Genomic DNA, 16,901 nt, shown 5'->3' on the forward strand with positions numbered 1-16,901 from the left:
TTTTTAAATTATGGTTTTCTCAAGTTGTTGTTTTTTTTTTTAAGGTTGTACTCCCCTGAAAAAGGAACTGGACATCTTTCACAGTTTTTTTAATTTTTATTAATCCATTCACATACTACAGGACATCTTGTTTGCTTTCAAAATATCATTCTTAATATTAGCTGAAAGTTCAAAAATTCCCATTGAGAATGAGATGTTGTCAAGAATGTCCACCACCAATTCTACTGATCATCATACTCGAGCTTGCCAACATTGTAAGTCAGTAAAAAATAAAAACAGGTTGGGATTCGGAGGCAATTAATAAAACTAATTATCCATAGATAACTTGAATGTCTATATGGATGACTCAAAAAAATGTACAAATCATTTTTAGACATAAAAATCTAGCAAGTCGGCTAGATATGAAAAACCAGTTATAAAACCCACGTTGCATTTTTATATACCAGCAAACGTCAGTTAGAAAATGAAAATTTAAGAACATGCCATTTACAACAGCATAGAAAGATACGAAATACATAGGAATATATTTAACAACAGCTTTGTAAGCCCCTAATGGAGAAAATGATAAAACTATGTTGAAAGAAATTAAAGGATCCTTAAGTGAAGAGAAATACACAAGAGAGACTAAGGATAATGTGAATGTCAGTTTTCCCCAATTTTATTTATTGAGTTGGTATAATTCTAATAAAAATTAAATCCCAACCTTTTTATTTTGTAGACCTTTGATAAAATGATTTCTTAAATATATATTGAGATTCAGAGGCCTTGAGTAGGAAGTGGCAACCCATTCCAGTGTTCTTGCCTGGAGAATCCCATGGATGGAGGAGCCTGGTGGGCTACAGTCCATGGGACCGCAAAGAGCTGGACATGACTGAGCAACTGAGCAAAGGCCTAACTATTGGTCCACTCTTTTTGTGTGTTTTTTGACTGTGCAGGTTTTTCTCTAGTTGCGGTGAATGGGGACTGCTCTCGAGTTGCAGAGCATGGGCTGAAGGGTGCGTGGGCTCAGGAGTTGTGGCTCCCCAGCTCTAGAGCACAGGCTCAATCATTGTGGCACACAGGCTTAGTTGCTCCTCGGCCTGTGGGATCTTCTGGATCAGTGATAAACCTGTGTCTCCTGCAACGGCAGGCTGATTTTTTATGACTGAGATGCCACGGAAGCCCTTGGTCCACTCTTGAAGAATGATAAGCTTGGAGAAATAGCCTTCATAGATGTAATGACTGGTAAAGCTGTTGAATTTAGGTGAGTGAGGTATTGTTGCAGGGATGGACAAATAGACCAATAGAGCAAAATAGAGAATCCAGAAACAAAACCACACAACTCTTCATATATAACAAGATGGTTTTCAAATCAGTGGAGAAAGGATAGTTTTTTCCTTCAATAAATATTAATTGGATGCATGCTGCTGCTGCTGCTAAGTCTCTCCAGTCGTGTCTGACTAGGTGCGTGCCAAGTCACTTCAGTTGTGTCCGACTTTTTGTGGCCCCAGGGACTGTAGCCCACCAGGCTCTTCTGTCCATGGGATTCTCCAGGCAAGAATACTGGAGTGGGTTGCCATGCCCTCCTCCAGGGGATTTTCCAGACCCAGGCATCGAATCTGTATCTCTTACGTCTCCTGCACTAGTGCCACCTGGGAAGCCCAGATAGTTAGGTGCTCATATTTTAACAAATGGACTAGGACTCCTACTTTATACCACACACAAATAAATTCCAGAGAAAATATCTTTGTATTTTCCAAAAAGGGAAGAATTTCCTAATTAAGACCACCCTCAAACATACATGCCAAAAGCGAAATGAAGCATAGTCATGTGTGTTTGCATGCTGAAACATGCATACAGATAGGGTAAAAGAAAAGATTGTTAAAATGAGTTTCTTTTCTCAACAGCTACCATAAAAACATAAAGACACAAGTCACAAACTGGTTGAAAACAATTGCAAATCATATAATTGACAAAAACTCCAAGCCAGGCTTCAGCAATACATGAACCTTGAACTTCCAAATGTTCAAGCTGGTTTTAGAAAAGGCAGAGGAACCAGAGATCAAATTGCCAATATCCGCTGGATCATCAAAAAAGCAAGAGAGTTCCAGAAAAACATCTAGTTCTGCTTTATTGACTATGCCAAAGCCTTTGACTATGTGGATCACAATAAACTGTGGAAACTTTTGAAAGAGATGGGAATACCAGACCACCTGACCTGCCTCTTGAGAAACCTGTATGCAAGTCAGGAAGCAACAGTTAGAACTGGACATGGAACAACAGACTGGTTCCAAATGGGAAAAGGAGTATGTCAAGGCTGTATATTGTCACCGTGCTTATTTAACTTCTATGCAGAGTACATCATGAGAAACGCTGGGCTGGAAGAAACACAAGCTGGAATCAAGGTTGCCGGGAGAAATATCAATAACTTCAGATACGCAGATGACACCACCTGTATGGCAGAAAGTGAAGAAGAACTAAAAAGCCGCTTGATGAAAGTGAGAGAGGAGAGTGAAAAAGTTGGCTTAAAGCTCAGCATTCAGAAAACTAAGATCATGGCATCTGGTCCCATCACTTCATGGGAAATAGATGGGGAAACAATGGAAACAGTGTCAGACTTTATTTTCTTGGGCTCCAAAATCACTGCAGATGGTGACTGCAGCCATGGAATTAAAAGATGCTTACTCCTTGAAAGGAAAGTTATGACCAATCTAGATAGCATATTAAAAAGCAGAGACATTCCTTTGCCAACAAAGGTCCGTCTAGTCAAGGCTATGGTTTTTCCAGTGGTCATGTATGGATGTGAGAGTTGGACTGTGAAGAAAGCTGAGCGCCGAAGAATTGATGCTTTTGAACTGTGGTGTTGGAGAAGACTCTGAGAGTCCCTTGGACTTCAAGGAGATCCAACCAGTCCACCCTAAAGGAGATCAGTCCTGGGTGTTCATTGGAACGACTGATGTTGAAGCTGAAACTCCAATACTTTGGCCGCCTGATGTGAAGAGCTGACTCATTGGAAAAGACCCTAATGCTGGGAAGCATTGGGGGCAGGAGGAGAAGGGGACGACAGAGGATGAGATGGCTGGATGGCATCACCGACTTGATGGACATGAGTTTGGGTAAACTCCGAAAGTTGGTGATGGACAGGAAGGCCTGGCATGCTGTGATTCATGGGGTCGCAAAGAGTCGGACACGACTGAGTGACTGAACTGACCTACAAAAACTGATATCCAGTATACATAGAGAGAATGCCTACCGAATAGCCAAAAGTGAAAGAACCTAGTAGAAAACTGAGAAAAACAGGAGAAGAAGTACTTTGTGAAAGGAAATCTGAATGTCAGTAAACATGATAATATGTTCAACTTCATTATTAGCAAATTTAAAGTACAATAAAAACATTCCTATGAGATTGGCAGTATTATAAAGTCTCATAATACCTGGAATTAAGAATGTGGTGCAGGGCTTGCTTTCCTGGTGGTCTAGTGGTTGAGAATCTACCTGGCAATGCAGGAAACATGGGTTCCATCCCTGATCCTGGAAGACCCCACATGCCTCGGAGCAACTAAACCTGTGCTCTGCAACTACTGGGCCAGTGCTCTAGAGCCCGTGAGTCACCAACTGCTGAGCCCACGTGCCGCAGCTACTGAAGCCCAAGAGCCTAGAGCCCGCGAACCAGAATGAAGAATAGCACCCGCCCTTTGCAACTAGAGAAAGTGCATGCATAGCAATTGAAGATCCAGCACCACCACAAAAAAAAAAAACACACAATAAAATAAAAAGAATGATGCAGTTATAGGATATACAGAAATAGAAGTATAATGTGTACATGAAACATATGTTATAAACCAATGTTACCCCAATAAAAATGTATTTTTAAAAACAATTTACTGTATTTTCTTTGGCCACAATGCAGGGCATGTGAAACTTTCCAGATCAGGGATCAAACCCATGCCCACTGCAAAGGAGGCATGGAATCTTAACCACTGGACCACCAAGGACATCCCCAGAATTCATTTTAAATAAATAAAACTGGGGGCAAAAGGGAATATGGTGTGATAGGAACTCTCAAGCACTACTGGTGAGAATGTAAATTGGTTCAACTACTTTGGAGAGTAATTCGGCATTACTTAGTAAACTCAAATATGTGCAAATTCTAAAATCCACTGGTTCTAGATATTTAACCTGGAGAAAATCTTGCACGTGTGCCCCAGAAGACAAGTATAAGTGTGTTCATGAAAATGATCCAAGTATTTCTTGTCAGTAGAATGTATAATTGTGTGTTTAGATGATACTGCAGTGAAAACATATACAGCTACTTGCAGCAACATGGATGAACTGGAAGAGAGTGATGAACAAAATAATCAGGCCACAAAAGAATACATGCAGTTTGATTCCATTTAGATAAAGTTAAAGGAGCAGCCAAAAGTAAGCAGTGTAACATACATATGTGGAACAACTATGAAGTCAGAATCAAGACAGTGGGCCCCTTTCATGGAGCGGGGAGGGGATGTGATTGGAAGACGGGCACACAGGAAGCTTCTAAGGTTTTGGGAAAATATTCTTTCACAAGATGTGTTTTATGCCCAGGTGTTTGCTTCCTAAAAATGAATATTCTCTGAAAAGTATATATGTTTTATTTTCCCTGGTATATATTTTATAGTATTATAATAAAACTATAATTAGAAAGTTAAATAGAAAAACTTTAACAAATGCATGGCATATAAAAATTTTCAACATTATTATTTATTATTAATATCAAAATGTTTCCTTCTAAATACAGCTGTAGCTGCATCTCACAAATTTTTCACGTAGTGCTTTTATCTAGCTTAAAGTCTTTTTAAAATTCCCTAATGATATTCTCTTTAAAATGAAAGTTATTTAGTAGACTATAGTTTCTGGGCACATGGGATTGTTCAGCCTCTCTCTCTGTTTTATAATAGTGCTACATTATATAAAACAGTCTATGAAGGTAATCTTTTTGACATTTATTGAATACATTTATTTGTAGCTTGAAATAACAAATTGTACTTAGGTGAATAAAAATACCTTTTGAAATTTCATGCAGAGAAAATAATTTTAGTATTGCAGTTTTGAAACTCTCCGCTCTATTCCACCCTTTTCCCATTAGAGCCTTGATTTTAATCTCTAGTTTTGTTACGCTGAGGTTTCTTAGTATTGTAGCCATATACGTAATAGACTATGTATTTTTTTGTGTTTTAATGCATTGTTTAGTGTCAATTTAGACTAACCCCAGCAATGTATGGGAGGGCCCATTTCTTTGTCCCTTGGTCAGTAGTACTGGATAATATCTTTCAAAAATAATTTTTTGCAATTTGAAACATATATCTTTCACTTATATTTATTCTGTGTATATCATTCACATATTTTATTCTGTATCTTTCACTTATATTTTAGTCTTTATAATTAATCTTTAACTTTTTTTATATCCATACATTGTCCAGTTGTCATTCTGTGTGAGTTGTTTGTGTAATGTTGTATTGTAGAAGCAATTTTTTAAATTAATTTTTAAAACCTGTTTATGTATTTAGGATGATATCATCTCTTGTTGGAATCCCCCCCACCCCATTTGGTATTTGCTTTTTAGTACCCATTTGTTTGTTCTTTTTTCCTTTCTTCCTCTTCATTAAGAAAAAATTTCCCTAGATTTTTCATTTTATTTAATGTAGAGCAGTTTAGTCTTCTTTTATTACAGGAAGATGATCATTTGGCAAAGATAATGTAGCCCAGATTGCAGAACTGAGTTGAAGGTTAAATAATGTGACCACTGATCCTCTCCAATTCCGTAAGTCATTGAATATCACACACCTATTCAGACAGCTTCTATGTAATAGATAACTGAAGTATAATCTTCTTTATGATACAATAGTGACCTCAGATTTAAGCATGTCAAGAAAATATGACCTTACTCCTTGACAAAACTTTATCATAAGTGACTTCATAAATATACTGTGCAGACTTTATCAAACAACCCCAGGGAAAACATCTCTTCTGTCTACAGTGAAAGAATAACGCTGACATTTGGCAAAGGTCAGAGCTCCATAAATTTAACTTATTGATACATCTGTGAACTGCTAGTATGTTTATACTGTGGTGGTAAAAGAGTATTGCAGGATTTTTTAAAAACATGTTTAATTCCTACCAAGAGTTTCTAAGCATTTTTTTTTTTACTAAAATTCAATCTGTTCCACATTTTTGATAAGCTAAATCTTTTCTCTTTTGAAAACAAAAAAGAGTGTGTGTGTGTGTGTGTTTAAGGAGATATATGTGGGATTAGAGGTCTAGGAAATACATAAACCTCAGCACAGGTTTACCCACATCCCCAAAATTGACTTAAGATGACCCCAAAATAGGACAAATCCAAGAGAACCCTGAAAGTAGGGAAGATAGACACCCCTGTGCCCCAATACTAGAGAACATCTACTGTAGTACGGGAGGCACTTTGTTGAAGGAAACATTAGAACTGGCCTGCAATAATTCCTTTTTTAAAAAAATGTTTATTTATTTGACTGCACCCGGTCTTAGTTGCGGCATGTGAACATTTAGTTGTGGCATGTGGGATCTAGTTCCCTGATCAGGAATCGAACCTGGGCCCCCTGCATTGGAGTGAGGAGTCTAAGCCACTGGACCACCAGGGAAGTCCTTCAATATTGCTTTTTAAAAAGTCATTACTATCACATGAAATGAGAAGGAAGATTATGGAAGAACCTCACTGATAGCCCTTATTTAGAGGGGTAAGAGCTGGAGGTGAGGGCTGTGGGACAAAGAGTAAACACTGTGTTATGAATTAACAGCATCTAAAGCAGTTGAACCAAGGGGCCCCAGGATAAACATGACACATCAAGTAGTAGTACGTGGACAATGGACAGCTGAGCTTTTCCATAGTATAGTGGCCTGTGTCCTTGGAAAGGAGGGGGGCCACTGCTAAAGCCACAAAACAGTTATTGAAGAAATACTTGTGTGTGTGTGTGTGTGTGTGTGTGTGTGTGTGAGTGAGTGCATGTGTGCATGCTCTGTTGTGTCCAACTCTTTGTGACCCCATGGATTGTAGCCCAACAGGCTCCTCTGTTCATGGAATTTTCCAGGCAAGAATACTGGATTTGGTTGCCGTTTCCTTCTCCAGGGGATCTTCCAAACCCAGGGGTCAAACGCCTGTCTCTTGCTTCTCCTGCATTGGCAGGTGGGTTCTTTACCAGCTGACTCACCAGGGAAAATTATATAGCCTTTTTATTTCCAGGTATTGTTTTAAATTGGTGGTTCTCAGCTGGGGGTGATTTTGTCCCCTGAGGAGACATTTGGAGGTCTGAGATGTTTTTGGTTATCACAACTAGGAAGAGTCTCCTATCAGCATCTAGTGGTAGAGACTAAGGATTCTGCCAGTGTGCTGAAATTCACAGGACAGCCCTCACAGTAGAGAATTATCAGGCCCCAAATGTCAATAGTGCCAAGATTGAGAAACCCTGTTTTAAATAATGTAACAAATATGAACTCATTTAACCCTCATGGCAACCCTTCAGTCAGAAAAGTAACTTGTCCAATGTTATCTACCTGATAGAGAGGCTAGGCCAAAGGGAGATAAATGCAAGTGTTAAAGAGAGGAGCTATTATAGTAATACTAACCTAAATAAAATTTAAGGTAAGATGACTTATAAGGAGGGTGTATATATTTTTTTCTTAAGGAAAAGTATAATCCCCAGTGAAAATATTTTAGTTATGAAACTTTGGATGCCAAATAATAGAATCCTGAAACATAGAGCAAGAACTGTTGAACATGTAGGAAGCAATTGAAATATAGTAGTAGTTTTTTTTTCTGTAAACAGCCTTATTAAAGTATAGCTGACATATAGTAGACTGCATAAATTAAAAAATATAATTTTATAGGTTTTGCTATATGTCTGTACCTCTGAAATCTTTACCACAGTCAAGATAATGAACATTTATCACTCCAAGATTTTTCCTTCCTTTATAATGTATAGTTGTTCCTTTCACTCACTTGGTGGTCCTTTTTCCAATCTTTGTCAACTTTTGATCTACTTTCTATTACTATAGATTAGTTTGCATATTCTGGAGTTTTTTTGTAAGTGAACTCATACAGTAATTACTTTTTTGGAGAAAAAAACATATCCATGTTTTCTTTCATTGTTTATTTCATGACTCAGCCTTGTCATTGCATATATCAACCGTTTATTTCTTTTTATTGATCGATGGTATTCCATTATGTAGATACACAATTTGTTTATCCCATTCACCTTTTGATGGACATTTGGTTATTTCCAGTTTTGGGCTATTACAAATAAAGATGCTATAAACATTTATGAACAAGTCTTTGTATGAACAGATGCTTTTGTCTCTTTTGGGTAAATATCTAGGAATGAAATGGCTGGAACATATGATAAGGATATGTTTAATATTAAAAAAAAACTGCCAAACTGTTTTTCAAAGTTATTTTTCCATTTTACATTCCCACCAGCTTTGTTAGAGAGTTCTAGTTGCTCCACACCCTCTCCAGTATTTGTTATGGTGCGTCTTTATAATTTCAGACATTCTAATAGGTGTGTAGTTATCAATGTGTTTGGGCTGCTGTAACAAAATACCATAGGCTGGGTAGCTTATAAACAAAAGAAATTTTACTTCTCACAGTTCTGGAGGCTGGCAAGTCTAAGATCACGTCTTGGGCTCTGGTGAGGACTTGCTTCCTGATTCACAGATGACTGTATTTTCACTGTAACTTCACATGGTGAAAAGGGTAAGGGAGTTCTCTGGGGTCTCAGAGCCTTATTGCCATTCTTGAGGACTCTACCCTCATGACCTGAGTACCTAAAAAGTCCCTACTATCTAATACCATTACCTAAGGGTTAGGATTTCAACATCTGAATACTGAGAGAACACAAACATTCAGACCATACTAGGAGTGGTATCTTGTATTCTCTAATGTAAGTAACTGGCGATGTTGAATATCTTTTCCTATGCTAATTTATCATTGATATACCTTGTTTCATGCAATGCCTGTTCAAATCTTTTATTTGTGTTCATATATATATAGATGTATTTTTGTTGTTGTTTAGACAGGTGTGTCCTACTCTTTTATGACCCCTTAATCTCAGAGAGATTGAGATTGATATAAGGAACTGGCTCAAGCAGTTATGGAGACTGAAAAATCCTATGATCTGAAAGCTGGAGACCCAGGAAAGTCAGTGATATAGTTCCAGTCCAGGCCCAAAGTCTTGAGAACTAGGAAGTCAGTGGTATATGTCCCAGTTGGAATCTGTAGGCCAAGAACCAGGGGAAGTGATGATGTAAGTCCAGTAAGTTCTGAGTGCAGAGAAGACCAATGCCCCAGCTCAGTAATCAGGCAGAGAGCCAATTGTATCTTCCTCTGCCTTTTCATTTTATTCAGGTCCTCAATAGATTGGATGATGCCTACTTACATTGAAGAGGGCAACTTGCTTTACTCAGGCTACTGATTCAAATCCTAATCTCATCCAAGGAAACCCAGAAATAATGGGTCAGTGACTAAATCAGATTAGATCAGGTGTATCTCATTTTCTTGCTTCCTTACTGAGCAATTTTAGCTTTTCATTTTCTCAACATTTCCTTTTTCAGAGTAGGCTCTTTGCCCCATCTTTGCAAACCAAAAATGTTTTTGTCAAAACAACCAGTGTGTTAAAAGTGAAGTAATCCTCTATTTCTGGAGAAAAGGAAAAAGTTCTCACAGTTTTAAAATGGCAAATTTTCTTAATCCTAGTCCTTAAGATTTCCTAAAAAGTTGAAGTTTGATTTTACTGAGGGCACTTTATTAAGATGGGTAAAACATTTCAATACATTTGAATTAAAAAAGCAAATTCAAAAAACAAAAGATATTCTAATTTTTAAAAATTATACATACAAACACAAAGTTTATAAAAGTGAAAGGGAAATTCCATTACAGACTGTTAAAGCTGTTTTTTGGCCTATAAAACTATGTTTTGGTTTATAAAACTATGTTTTGGTTTACAAAACTATGTCTTGGGTTGGGTGTACATTTGTTTTCTGAATTGTCTAGTCGGAAGAAACTGTTAGAAAATGATGATTTTTGTCTTTATCAAAACACTCTTGAAATTAGACATCAGGTGTTTTTTTTGGAAATCTTGATGTCTAGAGTTGAGAAAACTTCCCATTTTAAAGCTAGCCTGGCGGTGGTGACTTAGTCACTAGGTTGTGTCGGTGTTGTTGGGACCCCATGGACTGTCACCCACCAGGCTCCTCTGTCCATGGGATTTTCCAGGCAAGAACACTGAAGTGGGTAGCCATTCCCTTCTTCAGGGGATCTTCCCAACCCAGGGATCAAACCTGGCTCTTCTGCATTGCAGATTGATTCTTTACCAACTGAGCCACTAGGGAAGCCTACTTGGGTATAAATCCCATTTCTACAAGTAATTAATTGCATGGCTTTGAAGAAGTACATAACTTTTCTGTGGCTCAGTTTCTTCATCTATAAAACAAGGATAATTCATTCTAATGACTGGAAGGTACTAGTTTGACAGAATATGCTGGTGGCTTTGAAAAGGGCTGTGTGTGTGTGTGAGAGAGAGAGAGAGAGAGAGAACACTAGCAAAGGAAATCAGTCTGCATGGTAGGAGGAAACCAGTAGAGTGTGGTCTTTAGAAATTAGTTTGTGATTAATTGAATTAAATGCTGCTGTTTAGTATATTAAGTAAGATTTACAATTGATCTTGGGTTTAGCCATTCAGCAGTGATTGGTGACTTTGAGGACAGCAATTTTGGTGGAGGGGTGTGGACAAAAGCTTGGTTGGAATGGTTTCAAGAGGTAAGGAGAGAAATAGGATCAATAAATACAGACATTAAAATGTTTTGTATTAAAAGTGATAAACAGTGTAATGTCTTTGAAATAATAGATTGCATTTATTGAGTACTTACTGTGTGACAGATGGTATTTTAGGCACTTGTACTAACTTGTTTGAAAAGTAGAAGTGAAAATGTTAGTCACTCAGTTGTGTTGACTGTTTGCAACCCCATGGTTCCATGGGATTTTTCCAGGCAAGAATAATGGAGTGAGTTGCCATTTCTTTCCTCAGGGGATCTTCCTGATCCAGAGATTGAATCTGGGTCTCCTGCATTGTAGGCAGACTCTTTTACCATCTGAGCCACTGGAGAAGCCAAACTTGTTTAATGAGGAACAACAAATATAGCAGGTCTTTGGTTTGCATGATAATATAATACCATACCCGCTAAAACCATGTAAAGAAATCTTGAAAATCAATGGGAAAAATTATGATGTTCTGTGACCTTTAAAGTTTGTGTCAAAACATTCAACATTTTAACTAGCTCTGTTAGTTATTAGTGTATTGGGAAGTGAAATAAATGAGTGAAGCTAATGTTTATACCACACTGTAGTTTAAAACATTAGACACATTAAAGATGAAAGAAAGTGTTTGCTAGTTTCACCATAATGTTCCAAGATTTGTTTGAACAGTGCTTGCCTTCTTCTCTACATTTGTGGATCAGCTTACAACCTTCCAGCCTTTCCTCTTTCTATGTTGTGAAATAGTTCTGAGGGTTCATTTAATGTGGAGTTATTGTGGTTACCAGTCCCTCTGGGACATCTTATTCTTTTCTTCACAACCACTTCCTTCACTAAGTCCCTCAGGCTGCTTATCTGCTCCTCTGTGGATCTGGGTCTGAGTGCGCCCTGCCTGTTGCTGCTGCTGCTGCTGCTAAGTCGCTTCAGTCGTGTCCGACTCTGTGTGACCCCATAGACGACAGCCCACCAGGCTCCCCCGTCTCTGGGATTCTCCAGGCAAGAATACTGGAGTGGGTTGCCATTTCCTTCTCCAGTGCATGAAAGGGAAAAGTGAAAGTGAAGTCGCTCAGTCATGTCCGACTCCTAGCGACCCCATGGGTCTGCAGCCTACCAGGCTCCTCCACCCATGGGATTTTCCAGGCAAGAGTACTGGAGTGGGGTGCCATTGCCTTCTCCGGCCCTGCCTGTTACTATATGCCAAAGTTTAAAAAAAATTTTTTTTTTTTTCCCCTGAGACCAGGAGGGAGAAGTCAGTGGAACAGGAGTATAGCGGGCAAGTAACCTGCAGTGGAAAAGACTGGTTCCTAAGGGCAGGCTGTCTCACCTGAACTCAGCTGTGCAGGGCCCTCGGGATGCACAGGAACTGATGAGGCCCATAAGCAGCTTCAGTTTGCTTTCTCTGCTGGTGTACAGTTTTTCAGATACAAATTCCCCATCTTTCATTTGGTCAGTCTGGCTGGTGGTTGGTACTGTTGGGAAAATAGAGTTGAAAACAAAATCTCTTGCCATACCAGGAAACTGTTCACAAAGGCTGAAGATGAAAAAGTTTTATTATTTTGTTTTTTAATTAATTTTTTAATTGAAGTCTAACTGCTTTACAATGTTGTGTTAGTTTCTGCTGTGTGACAGTGCGAGTCAGCCATGAAAGTGTTAGTCGATCAGTTGTGTTCAGCTCTTTGTGAACCCCATAGACTATAGTCTGCCAAGGGACTCTGTCCTTGGAATTTTCCAGGCAAGAATACGGGAGTGGGTGGTCATTTCCTTCCCTAGGGAATCTTCCTTACCTAGGAATTGAACCCAGGTCTCCTACATTGTAGGCAGATTCTTTATCGTCTGAGCCACTAGGGAAGCTGATGTTGGTCAGCGATATATATACATATATCCACTCCCTCGTGAGCCTCCCTTCCACTCTGCACTCCCCATCCCACCTTTCTAGGTCATCACAAAGCACAGAGCTGAGCTCCCTGTGCTATACAAGTAGCTTCCCACTAGCTATTTTATATATAATAGTGTGTATTTATCGGTCCTACTCTGTTTTTCATCCCAGCTTCTCCTTCCCCCACAGTGTCCACAAATCCATCCTCAATGTCTGCATCTCCATTCCTACCCCCAGTTTATTACTGAATGAGAGTTTAAGCAGAATGGAATGCACTTCACAGGCAGTCAGCTAAAGAGAAAGTATAGGCCGAAGGAAGTTGCACCCTCTCATCTAGCCAGGCAGATACAACCCTCCACATCCGTGTTCTCAAGATAAATGGTAAGCAGTCCTCAGGTAAGAGGATGTGCCAGCATTGTTGATCACCAACCGTTCATCTTAGATTCTCGTGGTAATGGGGGTGACCACCTGTGTTTGTTAATTGTCTTCATCTGGAAGAATAATGAAGTTTGTCTTCTCTTTCTGGCAGGTAGGTAGTTAGAATTTGGAGCCAGAGGGCTAAATTGAACTCTCATGGAGACTGGGAGACGGGGCCCCTCTTTCCCTTGATGTTTACACTTTAAAGAGGTGGCTCCTAGGTCCTTGAGAAAGACATTCCAGAGTTGTAAAACTGGCAAGAAGCTTATTTAGCTTTTAAAAGGATTTACATATATCTCAAAAGGACAGAGAAAGAATTTATGATTACAAGTTTTCTAAAAGGGAACTGGAGGGGGGAGGTGTCTTTCCCTATGTGCCGTTACAGTACTTAGGATCAGAAAGTCTTTGAACATAGTCCAAAGCTTCTTTCTATTCATTTGATCTCATTGGAGACAGGAGGAGAGCTTGTTATCAACCTCCAAATAATTACTTTGATTTCGAAGATTAAACTTTCTCCTTTAGGCCACTAATTAATTACTCCAATCATTGTTATCTGAGCCCTTTCTTTTCTTGGTCTGTGCACTAGATCAACAAATGAAGATGTTTTCAGGCATGTTTAACTAACCATGCTAAGGAGAAAGTCCTTTACCTTAAATTCTCTTTGATTCCGAGTGGCAATGAATATTAAACAGCAGATGCTGTGCCCCCACTGTCCTGGGCACTAGGGATATATGGTAAATACAGCAACCACAGTGCTTTCCCTCCTGGAACTTACTCTCTGGCAGGGCCTCAGTTTAACACGTAGGGATCGATGCCCTTGAGTACAGCTCTAGAAGTACGGGGTAGCTGGTGAATAAAGTATGTATCTTAGCCTGAGACCTCAAGGGGTCCGATTACACAGGGCCTGTAAACTTTAGTGAGGATTCGAGATTAAGAATTCAGTGTCTTGGACCTATCCCTAGAGATTTTGAAAATTTCATTTGTTTATTTTTGGCTGTGCTGGGTCTTTGTTGCTGTATGGGCTTTTCTCTGGTTGCGGTGAGGAAACTCTGTGGTTGGGGTATGCAGGCTTCTCATTGTGACGGCTGCTCTTATTGCAGAGCACAGGCTCTCGGAAGCACGGGCTCAGTAGTTGAGCACATGGGCTTAGTTGCTCTGTGGCACGTGGGATCTTCCTGGACCAGGGATTGAGCCCTTATCTCCTATATTGGCAGGTGGATTCTTTACCACTGAGCCACCAGGGAAGCCCCCCCTCAAAATCTTGATTTTTTTTTTTTTTGGTTTGATGCAACTCAAGTGCCAGTGTTTTACAAGCTCTTTTATAGGACTCTTGGGCAGCGAATCCCAACACATGCCTTTGAGACTCTCTCGACTTCATCACCTTTGAAAAATTGAAAGGCAGAGATTGATATAATTGGATTTGAATGGATCGGTGGAGGGAGGGGACAGGAAAGGTTGTAGAGTAGTTAGGTGGCTACTGCAGTAGTTAAGGAAAGAATGATGGCGATTTGGATAGAGAAGTGGATGGTTTTGAGAAATTTGCAAGATGGAGTAGGATTTTTTAATTGTTTGAATGTGAAAGGAGATGCTCCAGAAGAAGGAGGTATCAAGGATGACTCCCAGATTTCATATTCCAGGAATGGGCTGGAAGGTCATATCATTACTTGAGATAATGAACATTGGAGGAAAAGCATATTGGAGTTGAGGGGTAGTGTTGAGAAGTTTATATTTGGACCCAGAGACAGGTGCAGGGAGGTATTTAGAAGGCAGTTGGATGCAGTAGTCTGGAATTCAGGAGCTCTTGGCAATTCTTTGGGGGTTTGAGTGTGGTCAGGTGATAGTCAAGGCTATAGTCTTCCCAGCGGTCACGTATGGTTGTGAGAGCTGGACTGTAAAGAAGGCAGATGCCTTTGAACTGTGGTGCTGGAGAAGACTCCTACCTAAAAGTCCCTTGGGCAGCAAGGAGATCAAACCAGTCAGTCTTAAGGGAGATAAACCTTGAATGCTCACTGGAAGGACTGATGCTAAAGCCCTTAACTCCAGCATTTTGGTCATCTGATGCAAACAGATGGCTCATTGGAAAAGTGCCTGACGGTGGGAAAGATTGAGGTAGAAGGAGAAGAGGGCATCAGAGGATGAGGTGGCTGGATGGCATCACTGATGCAATGAACATGAACTTGGGCAAACTCCAGGTGGTGAGGGACAGGGAGGCCTGGCGTAATGCAGTCCACGGGGTCGCAAAGAGTCAGACACAACTGCATGACTGAACAACAGCAAGGTGATAGGTGGTAATGGAGTGGAAAGGATGAAATCACCCAAAGAAAGGCTATAGATGAGAAGGGAAGAAGGTCTGGAACAAAGCGTGAGCAATGTCAGGGTGTGTTTTGGTAGGAAGAAGACCCAGCAGTTGATACTGGAAGGAGCGGCCAAGGTGATGGCAGGGAAACTGGGAGCACGTGGCTCCCACGTAGACGTCTGTGAAGGGTAGCCCTCGGTGATTGTTTTAATTTGTAATTTGGCAAAAGCAATTTCAAAACATTTCAGTCTTATTTCCAATCACACAGTCCAGAGGGTGGATATTCTTAGTTCCACAGACAGTGGTTTTTATCCCAGTGAGAAATGAAATATTGCATGCCATGTCAGTAAACAAGGATGTCACAGTCATCAGTGATTACAGCCCTCAATGTGAGATGCTGAGCCCTAAGGGCACTCAGAAAGGAGAAAAATACCTGCGATCTACCAGCCATCAGATTGCAGTCACTCTCTAAGGTAGGCCCCAAGGGAGCTCAGGATGTGACAAAACACAGGATTCCGTCCCCAGGTAGGTAGGGTGCATATGAAAGGAATGATTTCAGGGAGCCCAGACTCTTCCATCTTCCCATACATAGAAAGGCACTACATTCCTTAATTTGAGCTATCTGGCTTCTTTTAACTGACCATAATCTTTTGATGTGCAGACTACCTGACCTTTGCTGTAAAACTTCTGTATAACCCTGCTCCTCCCCGGCCTCCTTGGAGTTGTTCTCTCAGGGTTACTTGAGATGCTATCTCCCGGGCTTGAAGTCCTAAGAATTGCCACTCGATAAAACATAACTCTCAACTTTTAGGTTGTGATTATTTTTTAAGTCAACACCAGGCATCAGTCACATTCACATTGAGATCTTAAAACATATCCTTCAGGATAAGTGAGTTAACACAGCCACGGAAGTCCAAGTCTCAAGCCATATGCACGTCATTGATGTTTTCCATCTCACTTTGGTGTCTGGACTTCTCAGGAACAGACATTCAGTGGCTGTTTGACCCTGTGAATGAAAACATTGATAGGAAAGGATCTGAAGCGCTGGCCAAGGGGGATGATGATGACTGCATTGTTTGCTGCTCTTGGGTCTGTTTCTGGGAGATGTGTTTATCCTTTCCTGAGACATTCTTCAGGGTGATAAGCCCTTATCTTTCCTCCTGCATGTGAATTTTTTCCCCCCTGCATCTAGAAGCACGTATTTCTTCTCTTTCTTCTTTAAAAATATTTTTTATATTTTTATAGTTTGCCTGACCCCAAACTCTTGACCAGGCCCACCACTTGCTCTGGTACAGCCCACCAGCCAGGAATGGTTTTTACACTTTTAAATGGTTGTGTTTTAAGAGATTACATAAATACCTACCTAACCATGATTTTGCCTCTTGGCCCACAAAACCTAAAATGTTAACTATTTAGCCTTTTATGGAAACATTTTGCAATCCCTGATCTTCACTACAGAAGACTGAAAAACAAATCTTTTTACTCAAATGGGAAAGACAGCTAGGTCAGTGATTCTC

At 40.0% G+C, this 16,901-nt stretch overlaps 1 protein-coding gene across 6 annotated transcripts in view; it reads left to right on the forward strand.

The window, feature by feature from the left end:
* REXO2 (RNA exonuclease 2) overlaps window positions 1-16,901 on the forward strand; it is a 120,777-nt gene that overhangs the window by 23,091 nt on the left and 80,785 nt on the right. For 3 of the 6 annotated variants that reach the window (XR_014069570.1, XR_014069567.1, XR_014069566.1), the window contains one exon: window positions 1,887-3,859. The exons of 1 other annotated variant lie outside the window; for it this stretch is intronic. The gene's annotated coding sequence lies outside the window, so the exon portion shown is untranslated. Of the gene's footprint in view, window positions 1-44; window positions 255-1,886; window positions 3,860-16,901 lie in introns of those variants that run through there. 2 more of the 6 variants (XR_014069569.1, XR_014069568.1) reach the window with 1 other exon arrangement.

Source organism: Giraffa tippelskirchi, chromosome 11 (genome assembly GCF_054371585.1).
Source record: "Giraffa tippelskirchi isolate mGirTip1 chromosome 11, T2T-mGirTip1v1.2.pri, whole genome shotgun sequence".
Classification (NCBI taxonomy): Eukaryota; Metazoa; Chordata; class Mammalia; order Artiodactyla; family Giraffidae; genus Giraffa; species Giraffa tippelskirchi.